Here is a 14,359-nt window from a genome sequence, read left to right as displayed (position 1 = left end):
CTTACAGGGTCTCCTGGCCCTTGCCCAAATATGTTCTTTCTTCTCATCATTTTCCGCTTTCGTTTTGAAATTCCCCTTCCTTGGAATATTTACCCTACCACCTCCTTCAAGTTCAGCTCAATTCCATTTCTTCCAAGAGGCCTTTTTAAATTCTTCAAGGAAGAGTCAATCTTCTTCCTCTATGCTCCCATGTGCTCTTTCATACTACTTAATTACATTTGCATCTGTCCCCTCCTCAGAAGGACCCACACATGTACCCAATAAGTGTAGCTTCTAGAAAGCAGGTACTGTGCTTCACTGTCGTCTTCACCATAACATAGTGCTCTGAATGCAATAAAAGTTCAATGCATTTGTAAATTTTAGTAAAACCATGTTTGGCTGGTGGGAGGGTTTATTTGTTTAACCGGACAGAATCACGTGGAACGGCCTCACTCCTCTGTGTATATGGAGCAAGGGTCCCCGCAATATACCTTGTTCATACATTCGAAAAAAATTTCTGAATGCCTACCGTAAACCAGGAGCTGTGCAGACGGTTGGAGCGTTGTGTAACCTGTTTAACTATTGTATGTCACCAACTAGGACAGCTGCAAACCACATAGAGAGTGCACCTACTATGTGCCAGGCTTTGTGCAGATGACTCATGTCAGTCTGAATCTCTGGTCAAGCCTTCGCTTTCCAGGACTTCTTCCTTTTCCAGAAAATGTAGCCTCCCAAGATCCGGGCAGCTAATCACTCATTTGTTATTGTTTATTTGCACATCAGAATTTTTTACTTTTATGAACTAGCTGTTTATGTCTCTCTGGCTCAGGTCTCTGTGTTCTCATACTATTATATATGATGTAATTTGGAATCTATTTTATAGAATTAAACTCAATTCAATTTTGACATTGTGCATGAGATCTACCACACCCATTTTCTTTCCATTAAAATGCAAGAGGGGATGTGTAGAAATAATTTATTAACGGGCCCTGGGGCAAATCCCAGCTCTTATTTCACCATTTCCTTAGAGCTCACTGAAAAGGATGGGGGTGGGTGGACAGAAAGGGGGAGACTTGTTCTTTCCTGAATGATTGACCAATCCATAGGGACCTCTACCATCTTACACACATCAGGGAAGTAGCTTTTGGAGGGTCATTGCAGAGGCAGGGCTGGCTGTGTCAGGCTGTGATGAATGGGCCAGACTAGGAGGTGGAGTTTGGCCAGCAACAGGGAAAGCAGGACAAATGGTAATCATCTGGACATGAGACTTTGAGAACAGGACCTGCATCTGTCTTATGTACCCAGGACCAGCACAATGACTTGGCTTAGTAACTGCTCCTAGTGTTGAAATGGATGTTAAATGGATGATTGAATGAATGAATGAATGAATGAATGAATGCCACATTCTTGCTTCCTTCTCCACGTACTGGGTTTTTTTTGGTATTTTTTTAAATTTTATTTATTTATTTGACAGGGAGAGAGAGACACAGCGAGAGCGGGAACACAAGCAGGGGGAGTGGGAGAGGGAGAAGCAGGCTTCCCGCAGAGCAGGGAGCCCGATGTGGGGCTCGATCCCAGGACCCTGAGATCATGACCTGAGCCGAAGGCAGACGCTTAACGACTGAGCCACCCAAGTGCCCTCCACGCACTGTTATAAAAGCATTTCATTCATGTCTCCTCTATAAATCAGGAATTTGGTGGGGCCTGCAGCCCGTTTCTCTGGAATCATTCTGTTTACTCACAAAGGCCCCAAGGGGCTTGGGTTAAAAGAACACTCTAGAACCTTTTCAAATAGGTTAGCACTCCTTTCTCCCACTGCTCTGTCGGGTTAGTTTCAGGCTTCTATGCCATCCTTCCAACATGTTAACGGCTTTCCAGAAAGCTGTTTCCAGAAAACAACCTTGTTGTCAACAAGGATCAGCAGTACATAACTATGGTTAAATACTATGGTTTAAACTATGGTTAAATACTATGGTTTAAACTATGGTTTAAGTACTATGGTTTAAACTATGGTTAAATACTATGGTTTAAACTATGGTTAAATACTCTACTTTCCGGAAGCAATTTAGTCACCTCAGAAGGGCAGGTGATATATCTTTCCCAGAAAAAAAAAATTAATGAACTCTAGTGAGGTATAGTTTATATAAAACATCATTGTTCTTGCATGTACCCACTGTTTTTTGTTTTTTTTTAAACTGAGTAATGTTCTGTTGTATGGATATACCACATCTTCTTTTAACTATTCACCTGGTAGGTGGGCATTTGGATTGTTTCCAGGTTATGATCATGATAAATAAAGTTGCATTTGTGTACAAGTCTTTGTACGTACGTTTTCTAAAATGGCCGTACCATTTTGCATTCCCACCAGCCGTGTGTGACAGGTTCGGTTGCTTTAGGTTTTCACCAGCAGTTGGTGTTTGTGGTCAGTAGAATCATCATTTCCCAAAGATGTTCATGGCCTTATCCCCCAAAACCTGTGACTCCTGTGGCAAAAGGGACTTTGTGGATGTGATTAAGGATCTGGAGATGGGAAGATGATCCTGGATTGTCTGAGTGGGCCAGTGTAATCACAAGAGTCCTTAAATCTGTAAGGCAGAGGCAGAAGAGTCAGAGAAGGAAATGTGAGGATGGAAACAGAGGTCAATGTGATGGGTTCACAGGCCAAGGAATGAGGGTAGCCTTTTAAGTTGGAAAAAGCAAGGAATCGCTTCTCCTTAAAGCCTACAGAAGGAATGCAGCTCTGCAGACACCTTTGACTTCAGCCCTGTAAGCCTCACTTCAGTGCCACGGATGGCCACGGTTCGTTTGAGGAAGGATCCTTCCCATGGCCTCTCGGGAGCTACAGGAATTACAGGGACAGGCCCCTACATGGTTGAACATGCTCACCAGATTGCATTCTGACTCTCTCCTGACTAATGTGATTTTCAGACTAATTTCTTATCTTCTCACTGCCTCTTTTTTTTTTTTTTTTTCTGTCTTATTTTTAAATTGCAGGTACAGAAGCAACAGAATCATGTTGTTTGAGGGCTCAACTGCTAATTTTCAAATTCTGGCTCCCCCATTTACTTGTTGTGTGATTTTGGACAAGATGCTTAATTTCTCCATGTCCAATTTCCTCAACTGTAAAATGGAGCTTCCAGGACACTGACCCCAGATGACTGGGATAAAGATTTAATGAACTAATACCGGTAAAGCTCATGAATACTGCCTGGCATATAGTGAGAGCTCAATAAATGTCATCTTTGGTTATGGGACGATCATAAATATGTCTTATTCCCACTTTAGCTTTAGTAAAAAGAAAAAAGAATACTCCCTTCTTCAAAAATGTATTTCCATTCCTTTGTTCCATAAACAATGTTATAGTGTGAAAATAAAAGGTTCCACAGGAGATTACCCTATTACTATTTTATTTTCCTGTCCAGATCTGATAGTTTTAGGTTAAATGGGTGGAAATAAGTCATGAACTGGCAGGTATGGAAGGAGACCCAATATCGTTGGTGCTTTGTCTGAAACACATGTTTTATCTCACTCATCAGTGGTTGAGCTGAGCCTTTAAACCAGGTGTGACTGGTTTATACATACACTCACTTGGCCCTCAGCCTTCTCAGTACCAAACACTGTCAGGAACTCTTTCAACAGTGAGACAACTGTGCAGTTTGCTGGTTGACATCGGGAAAGGGAGGAGAGGGTGACAAAAGGAGATGGGATGGGAGTTTCAAAACCAAAGATTGCCTTTTTCACAAATTTGACAACTCTTAGAGAGAAAGTTGTGATTCTATCCTGTGGACCAAAACTCTCTGCACCTCTGTTATGGGACTGTCTTGTCTTGTTTGTCTTGATATCCCAGTACCCACCCCAGAGCCTGGCGAATGCTCAGTGCTCCATAAGTGTTTGTTGAACTGCACTGAATACCAACCAACTTAGCCCTGGAAAGACCTCAAGGAATCTGAGTTGGAACAAAGCTCAGACATAACGGAGCCCCAAATCCTGCTGGATGCGGGAATTCCCTCCATTGTAAATCAGAGGGCCGTCTTTTGGAGCATAGGATCTGGAGACAGACTTCCTGGTTCTGAGTCCTTGCTCCATTATGTCAAATTCTATAAACATGGGCAGATTATTTAACTTCTGAGTGCCTCAGTACTTTACAGGGATATTGTAAGATTTTAACAAGATAATATATGTAGATTGCTGAAAACAATGTCTGGTACAAAGGAAGTACCCAATAAATGCTGACCATTATTTTCAATTATTATTGACAGGAATACACTGAGGCAAACCTATCTTCTCATAATTTCCACTCATTGATCTCAGACCTGTGTTCCCATGAAAACTTTCAGAGAGCCAAAGGCAGCTACTAGGTGCCTCCAAAGCCTTCTCTAAAGTTGCACATCCACACTTCTCTCCAATCATGTTTTCTGATTCTATGGGGTTTTCAGATCTTTTTCCATTTCCTTGAAGGTTTCTAGTTGCCCATGGGCAATGCCCCACTTGAACACAATCCTCATTTGGTTTATTCAGGAGGAGGGCGGTGTGGGCTTATTCATTCTCCAATCTGGTCAGGTTCCTGGGTCTCTGAAGAGATGGGGGTTATGAACTGGTTGCCCACATAGCTATCATCTCCTATTACACCACACACCCATTCACCCTGAGTCTCAGGCCTTCTTACTGAGGCTGGGGCGTTATATTCTGTATGGCGGAACTCCTCCTTCCCCCACCATAACTACCATGACACTCCAGGATGGAACCAAACGGGGTTCAGGCTGTCTTGGGTTTCTTCCAGTGCCACGAAAGCTAACTTTCATTAAGGGTAAGGTCTGTGTACCAGCAGAACAATCCAGGAAATCCCTCAGACTCTCCACAGCAGTTTTTCACACAGTGAACCCAGGGAGACCTGACCTGCCCACCTAGCAAGAGGGACCCTGGTAAAATGATTGATGCCCATTCTGAACTACTAGCCCCTGTGTCTAGACCCTCAGCACTCACAGCTTTTATCCTGAACTGCCTATTCCTTCCATCTTGCCTCCTTGTTGCTGATTCTTGTTTGTCCCTTCAACCTCAGCTTTCCATAAATCCTAAAACACCTATACTCAATCATTTGCTTCTCTCCCTATATTTTAGGCTCTACTACTTGACTCCCCTTCAGACATTCAGCACCTTCAATAGCATTAACGTTTACTGAGCATTTGCTACTTATAAGGCTAAATGCTTTACACGCAATATGCCATTTAAACCTCACAGTGACCCTATGTGGTAGCTAATGTTATTCACAAGTGCATAATATGGGGCTTGAGAGGCTCAACATCTTGCCCCAATCAATCAACTGGTAGTGGAGGAACAGAGGTTGGTACAGAGTATCTCCAACTCCAGTGTATAGTGCCTTTGCCAACAGGAACCGTCTAGTAAGTAATAATTCCTTCCCACTGGGTATCTCGGGATTCAAACAGGGAAGGAGAACCACTGTGCATTGTGGGATAAGAGATTTATTATGAAACATTAGCTCTCACATAATTATAGGAGGAGAAGAGAAAGTGAAGGTCCAGGTGGGGAGTTGAAAGATCGGAGAGAGTCAGTAACACAGCCAAGCATGTCGCACCACTGAAGTGCAACCACAAAAGGAAGCTCACGGGAGGTCTGCTAAGCATCTGGTGACAGGCCTGGATTCTGGAGCCACTGTTGCTCAGCAGGGTCAGGAGTCGGAAGAAGAACAGAATATGGAGCTGGTGACAGCAAGAACAAATTGGAATCTGCCAGCACTTCTACCTCTGTCACCACGTTGAATCACGGTGACTCAGAGATCATTGTGCTGCTTCTCTTCAGCCCACACAAAAAATTTTTTTGGACAATGGTAGCCTAGAACTATACAGGGAAGGGAGTTTGGTAAACACAGTTCCAGATTAACCAAGTGGACATGTGCAAATCACCCCATGTGTCAAACCCTGCAAACTTCTTCCCATGCACCACCCTCAAAAGCAGCAGGGTATGTGGTCCACTGAGGAGCCCAGACACGACCCAGGGTTCTGTGAGTACACGTAATGCTTATGCAATCCAATCTTCCATTGTCTTAGCTGTAATTCAGACATTTGTATGTGACCAAAGTTCATTTACTCTCTTTTTCTTATGTTGGACGATTAAAAGAGGGCTGACTATTTCGTTTTTGACAATTGATGTAAAATGAAAAGATGAACAAACAAGTTAATTAAAAAAAAATCCTCATTATAGACAGGCAAGGTGATGAAGTTTTCAAACATTTGAGCATAGATGACAATTGGCACAGGGTATGGGTTCCATTTAAGAAACAAACAAGAAAATAAAGTGGGTTTTTTTGTTGTTTTTGTTTTTTAAAGATTTTATTTATTTATTTGAGACAGAGAGAATGAGAGAGAGAGAGCACATGAGAGGGGGGAGGGTCAGAGGGAGAAGCAGGCACCCTGCCGAGCAGGGAGCCCGATGCGGGACTCGATCCTGGGACTCCAGGATCATGACCTGAGCCGAAGGCAGTCGCTTAACCAACTGAGCCACCCAGGCGCCCAAGAAAATAAAGTTTTAAAATAACAAAAGGAAATAAAGTTTTAAAAAATCCTTCAGAAGTTGTATGCCAAGAATTCCAGGAAAGACAGAATAGCCTGAAAGTACAGCATAAATCATTTCATTTGTTCACCAAGCTTTATCCGGCTAGTAAGGGCTATACCTTCTTGCAGGGTGAATTCTTGCTTACCACTTATTGGTAGCAGTCACCACACCAGTAAATTCGTATTAGCTGCTCACCATCACAATCCATTTGTATAGACCAATGAGAGTGCCCACTGGACAAAATCCTTTTCAGCTGATTTACATACAGACAGAATGACCCGGAACCCTGAAGTTCTTGGTCTTCTGTCTGCCTCACTGTACCCATGGCCTTGCACTGAATCCATGTCTCAGCTCAACATCTAAAACATCTCTCTGGTTTTACTGTCATCAAGTGAACAAACTCTCTCCAGGAAGAATGCTACTTTTTCTCCAATGTGCAAATTCCCACAGATATTTAGAGGAGAAAAACAGCTTTCCATGAGCGCATATGCATAGAGTAGAAGAGAGGCGGGTGCCCGGGGATAAGCAGGTCAGCCCTCCACCCTGGTGCACCATTCATTTGCTCCTTAGACAATCATTTATCGAGCACCTACTCTGTACCAAGCACCATGCTAGATGATGTGGATGCCATGGAGAATAAGATAGATGACTCATATCTTTTCCGGACAATGCCATTTTTAAATATGCAGCCATATTTTCCATGAATATTTGTGTCTGTTAAACCTTTGTCTGAGATTGTGAGTTGGGAAAACAGAGTGACGTTCATTCTTCTCTATTTGCTCATTTCATGTGCACTCACCCCCACCCCACTACAGGCCCTATTTGGCTTCAGCAGATTAGCCTGTCAGAAGATTGCAAAACAGTGGTGGCTTGTGCGTCATTGTCTATTTCCCTACATTTCTTTGTCATTGACCTTCTGAAGACAAGAGTGGGAGCACCATCCCTGCAGTGGCAAAAAATTGTATAAACATCAGTCATAATACCAGGTAATAGATCTCTCACATCTTGTTCACAGGCTAGAGTTGTAAGTCTCCTTGGCAAACACCACTCATTTATTAAAAATAAATAAATAACTTAAAAAATCCCCAAACAATAAAGATGATGATGTGGATTCAAGGTGGGACAGCTCTCCAAGCCTCTCAGAACCAATAACTGTGCTGAATCCGAGTGATCACTGCGTTGTTCCATTTTCACTTTCACATTCCTGAACTCCAGGGACTTCGCAGCAAAAGTTGCTGCATTTGGGTCTTTCCTGCGGTTCTAGCAGACAGTCCAGATGAATATCCAATTAAATATGTTTTCCAGCCTCCGCTAGACCCTCAGTGCAGCCGGGCCATCCAACATAGACTCTCCTTATTCCTGAGATGGCTATTTCAGACCTTCTCCACTCTTCTCCAAGGGCTGAACCCTTAGTTTCCCCTTCACTTTCTACTTAATAGAAAATATGGAGAAGCAATTGGATGAAAACTCTTTAGCTTTCTGTCTGTCTCTGTGTATTCCCTTTCCCTCTCTTTCCTATTCTAATGGAAGAATTCCACATCTCCTGTCCAAGGCTGAAGCCGTGTCCCCCATTCCTCCCTGTCCATTCTGATCAGAGACCATGCATTGCTCAGCATCCTCTCTGCTGGCTTTCTACTAGTTTTTAACCATACTCTAATTTCTCCAATATTTTAAAACAAGTCTTTGTCTATCCTGCATAATCCCCCAGCTCTGCCTTCTCTTTCTCCTGCACTTCTTGAAAATGTGTCTTTGCTGTGTACACATTTTCAGTTCCTCCTAACTCAGCCTGGTCTACTGCAGTCTGGCTTCTTCCTCCATTACTCCACTGAAAGTGTTTGGGGAAGGTCTGTGTTAATCACACAGGGAGGTAACTAATCTCCCCTTCCCCTGACAGCCCACTGCCCCTTCACCTGATCTCTGGGGTGAGTTTTTCTATACCCTTTGGATGAATCTAGAATAGGTCCATGGTTTTTCTGACCACTCTTAAATAATAAGAAACCTTCTGGTCACCCCGAGTTTCACAAATAACTTCATTTCCAATATTAAAATGCCCAGTCCAACTTTTACTTAACGTTAAATCTTCTCCCCTCTCTGAGCTCAAGGAATGTCCAGGTGTGAAGCTCATTTGGGTAAGGGAGCTGTGGTTGGCTGCTCTTCTTATTCTGCTGACAATTTCTTAGTCCCCCTTCCCTGCTCCCAGACTTAAAAGCTCTAGGTTCTGCTCCCTGGTAGATTGAAGTGGACAAAGCAGAGGTAAGGTTCAGGAGAGATCTTACTTGGCTGGCAATGATGGATTGCCATTGTTTTTCTATGGATGCAGCAGGTATTTCAATCTGGCTCTCTCTCTTGGGGCACCTTGTAGATTCTTTGAAGTCTTCATTGCAGGGCTCTCCCTCTTGTAGTTCTCTTGAATGGACAAGTGCGTCCTCAGGCTGGTCATTAGAATCCCCTACCCTCCCTCCTCTCCCCTCTGTGACACTATCCTGGGTGGGGTTTAAGAAATCCAGCAGCCTTTCTCCTATGGCCTATATGTGGTTCAGGGAAGCACTCAACAGTTCTTGGCCCTGACAAATCCTAGGAGCCCAAACTGTCAAACACAGCCACTTCTCCTGGTTCTTTCTGCTCACAGCAACCACTTCCCACTTTAGATGCCTCAGGCATGGAACCGAGTTCTCTGTACCCTACAAGGTGCAGGGGACACATCCCAACCTCTCAGGGGGGTCCACTGAAGTTCTTCTCACTTGATTTGAGTAAAGGGAAAATACTTCCTTTTCTCCCCCACCCCACTATGCTTGTAATATACAGATGACCCTTCAACTCCCCTACCCACCGCCGCCAGCCTCTAAGTCTCCTGTATAGGATTGATGAGCTAATCATCTTAAAAAAATAAAATTTCCACACACCTCTTTGCAAGCACAATATAGGTATTTAGCACTTCACTGTGAAAAATGAGTGTCCCATTTTAATACTCCCTTGCAAATGTATCTCAGCCTTTATCTTATTCCACCTATAACCCGTCCTTACTTCCTGAAATGCTTTGTTTTCTTTAGCTTGAAAGACAGCATGGTCTCCTGTCTTTCCATTTTTCTGGCTGCTCATCGGGATATCCTCATTTCACCTTCCTTTGGTTCTCAGGGGCCAGCACCAGACCCTGTCCTGTTGCTCAAGCCTCTTGAATGGCTCCTTCACTATCTCCTCTCCCTGATCCCCCCCAGTCCAGGTTATCACAAGTCGATCTGAGTTCCCAAACACCCACTTCTCTTCATCCTTACTGCCCCCATCCAGGCCAGCATCATTTTCCTAAGGATATGGCCCCACTTCTCACTGCTCTCTCTTCTCCTGGCTTACATCCTTCCAAGTGATCTCCATGTTATTGGCATAAAGATGTCTTTACCATGCAAAGGTGATGGCTTACAACCCTTCCACGGCTTCCCATGCCCTCTGGATAAAGCTCAGTTCAGTCCCGTGGCTCACCTGGCCTTGAATGGCTTCACCTCTGTCTCTCATCACTTCCTGTCACGATGCCCGGTGCCCCATGCTCTGTGCTTCCCTCAGTCCTTGCCCCTCACCAGGTTCTAGCCTCTAGACCTCCACACCAGTTTGCTATCTCTTTAATTTTCGAAGATGCTCACCTCCCTCCCCCTCCTCCCCCGCCGAGGGCCTACACTCTCATCTTCTTTTTCACTCCCTCCAGGGAGACTTCTCCAAGTTCTTTACGTGGGTCAGTCCTCCTGGTGTGTGTTCCTACCATGACTGGACATCCTCCCATGGAGCACTAGTCACTTTTTTAAAAAATTATGTTATGTTAGTCACCATACACTATATCATTAGTTTTTGATGTAGTGTTCCACGATTCATTGTTTGTGTATAACATACAGTGTTCCATGCAATATGTGCCCTCCTTAATACCCATCACTGGGCCAACCCATCTCCCCCACCCCCCTCCCCTCTAAAACCCTCAGTTTATTTCCCAGAGTCCATAGTCTCTCATGGTTCATCTCCCCCTCTCATTTCCCCCCCTTCATTTTTCCCTTCCTTCTCCTAATGTCTCCATGCTATTCCTTATGTTCCACAAATAAGTGAAACCATATGATAATTGACTTTCTCTGCTTGATTTCTTCCACTTAGCATAATCTCCTCCAGTCCCATCCATGTTGATGCAAAAGTTGGGTATTCATCCTTTCTCATGGCTGAGTAATATTCCATTGTATATATGGACCACATCTTCTTTATCCATTCATCTGTTGAAGGGCATCTCAGCTCTTTCCACAGTTTGGCTATTGTGGACATTCCTGCTATGAACATTGGGGTGCATATGGCCCTTCTTTTCACTACATCTGTGTCTTTGGGGTAAATACCCAGGAGTGCAATTGCTGGGTCATAGGGTAGCTCTATTTTTAATTTTCTGAGGCACTTCCACAGTGTTTTCCAAAGTGGCTGTACCAACTTGCATTCCCACCAACAGTGTAAGAGGGTTCCCCTTTCTCCACAACCTCTCCAACATTTGTCGTTTCTTGCCTTGTCAATTTTTGCCACTCTAACTGGTGTAAGGTAATATCTCAGTCTGGTTTAGATTTGAATTTCCCTGATGGCTCAGATGATGAACATTTTTTCATGTGTCTATTAGCCATTTGTATGTCTTCTTTGGAGAAGTGTCTGTTCATGCCTTCTACCCATTTTTTGACTTGACTATTTGTTTTTTGGGTGTTGAGTTTGAGAAGTTCTTTGTAGTTCTTGGATATCAGCCCTTTGTCTATAGTGTCATTTGCATGTATCTTCTCCTATTCCATTGGTTGCCTCTTTGTTTTGTTGACTGTTTCCTTACGTGGTCATTTTTTTTTTTTAAAGATTTTATTTATTTATTTGAGAGAGAGAATGAGATAGAGAGAGAGAGCATGAGATGGGGGAGGGTCAGAGGGAGAAGCAGACTCCCCTCTGAGCAGGGAGCCCGATGCAAGACTCGATCCTGGGACTCCAGGATCATGACCTGAGCCGAAGACAGTTGCTTAACCAACTGAGCCACCCAGGCGCCCCTGTGGTCACTTTTTATTATAACTTTGTGTTGAATTGGCTTCTCTGCTGGATGGTGCACTTTGAGCAGGCTGGGACTATTCCCCTACAGCTAAATACAGAGCTCTACCCACGGTAGGTAATCCATATCTTATCCAGTCAGCGTATGAACTAACAATGCACCATCACAGAACATTGGGGAAATGGAGGCAAAAGTCACCACAATCCCATCACTCTAAGAGGACCTCTTTCATTTTTGCTTATTTTTTTCTGTCCCTCATCCCTTACAAATTACATGTACTTTTAAAAAGTTGCAATTGTTGGGGCGACTGAGTGGCTCAGTTGGTCAAGTGTCTAGGTCTTGATTTCAGCTCAGGTCATGACCTCAGGGTCCTGTGATCAAGCTCCACGTTGGGCTCTGCTCTCAGTGTGGAGCCTGCTTAAGATTCTCTCTCTCTCCCTCTGTCCATACTCCTTGTTCACACTTTCTCTCTCTTAAAAAAAAAAAACAAAACTGCAATTGTTAAAAAAAACACAATTCAGCTGAGTAAAATTTAAAGATCTTACTGGTTTTATTCAACAATTCATGAATCAGGCAGCATCCAATGCAATAGATAGAAAGGAGCTCAGAAGAGCTATATAAAGTAAAAGAAAGAATCATGTAGGCAGAAGGGAACAGGAACCAGGAAGTTATATGAGGCAAAACAACAACAACAACAACAACAACAACAAAAACCCAGATTGGTTATTGCAATGTTACTTTCCCTGGAGGGAATAGCAGGGTTTTATCAGGCGGATGACCTAACTAGTGCTGATCCAGAGATTCCTGTTTGGCTTGTTTAAGACTCCCATTTCTGGGAGAGTTGAAACTGTAATTAAGTCTTGGTGACTCAGAGCTTAGGATAAGCAATGCCATTTTGGCCCCATTGTCTTGTTTTGAACACGGTCATGGCACACATACGATTCTGTATCCTCTTTCTAAAATTAAGCATTTTTAAAAGTTTTGCATAAAGAAACTTAAGCTTTGCTGCTCATCCTCATCCTAAGAGTAGCCCTGGCTCTCTGGCTTCTAGGACGATAGTAAGCCGGAGAGGAGAAAAAGAATATGTGGACTACATTACTGCATTTATTCTAGGACATTCATGCTTGCCTTTTGTCAAATCCTAGGCAAGCAGGCATGGACTTCGTGTATGGCAGGTTTGGATTTATACACAGTCTGTAGCAAGAAATTAATCAGCAGATTGATGCAAGAGTAATTTCAGCCTAGCAGCTGCCCTCCTTTGAATCTCTTCTCAAACTCATCCAGACGATCAATTTATCCCAGTTAATTTTGTGCTACTTGGATTTCCCCACGAATTTCTATTTGATTTCCTAAAGCTGACTCTGTGGGCTTAGCAGCCCAAGAGTTCAAATTCTGATTTAGATTTGATTTGGCATATACTTGTAATTTTTTTCTTAATTGGCCATTTGCTTTCAAATATAGTTTATATTTATTTAATTTTTAAAAATATACATGTTACATTTTTTTTTAAAGATTTTATTTATTTATTCATGAGAGACAGAGAGAGAGAGAGGCAGAGGGAGAAGCAGGCTCCCAAGGAGCAGGGAGCCCGATGCGGGACTCGATCCCAGGACCCTGAGATCATGACCTGAGCCGAAGGCAGATGCTCAACCATCTGAGCCACCCAGGCACCCTACATGTTACATATTTTTGAGAAGTTGATTCTGAGATATTTTATATATTTAAAATTTTTTTACTGTAAATGACACCTTTTTTGCTATATTTTTAAATTTGATACTCCTAGGACAAGGTCTTTATGTATGTATATTCATTTTCTAACTGACCATTACCTGTTGGTCATACTGACCACATGTTTTATAATATTTTCTTTTTCAGTAGATTCTCTTTGGGTTTTGGTGTAGACAATCGTATCATCTGCAAATAATTCTCATCCCCCTTTCTTCTATCTCCTACCCTCCCTTTTATTTCATTGGCTAGAACCTCCTCGCCACTGTTAAAATAGCATCAGGATAGTCATGTCCTTATGTTCTTTCTAACCTTTAAATGTAAAAATAAAAAAAAAGTAAAAATCCCTGTTTTTTCAGTGTTGCGTATGGTATCAGGTATGGTCTATGTTAATGTTCTGTCATTTATTGAATGATTTTCCATATCCGGTTTACTAAAAATTTTGGGAAGGACTTTTTATGAAATTTTTAAATCAAATTCCTATTGGCACCTGTCAACTTTGCTTCTTACTATCAAATTACACAGTCCTGCCCATAGTTCTAATCCATAGGCCCCCGTTGTGGCATTTATTTCTTAAGTTTCTCATGAATTTTTTTACTTCTAAATTTTTTAGCTCTGGTATTCACCATAATTTTTCACCCTTGTCCCCACCAAAGATAACATAAAATAAGCAGAAATAAACTTAACTTTCCAGTGGATACGAACAAATCAAGTGCTTTCCAGCTACAAGATGAGAGCAGTCTCGCAGAGAATAATTTTAAAAATCAGTAACTTGAGTAGGTTATTTTATTCCATGCATGGTCAACTTTCTAGATATATTGTATTTCTTTTTGCTATTTAAAGGCATCTTGAAGGTATAAGCCTGTTCTCCTTTGTCTAGCTTAAGTTTCTTTAAAAAAAAAAAAAAAGCTTTTATAATCCCCATTGTAAATTTATTCAATATTTATTCAGCAAAAATACTTGGAGCACCTGTTTATCATACTACGATGGACTCTGGGAAAACAGGTGACACTAACATAGTCCTCGTCCCTCCAAATTTTGCCCAGCATTGGG

This window comes from Mirounga angustirostris, unplaced genomic scaffold, assembly GCF_029215605.1.
Source record: "Mirounga angustirostris isolate CCGP_5_RB_7025 unplaced genomic scaffold, mMirAng1.0.hap1 SCAF_6, whole genome shotgun sequence".
In the NCBI taxonomy this organism is placed as follows: Eukaryota; Metazoa; Chordata; class Mammalia; order Carnivora; family Phocidae; genus Mirounga; species Mirounga angustirostris.
The sequence above is the reverse complement of the archived record's forward strand: the minus strand, read 5'-3'. Positions refer to the sequence as shown.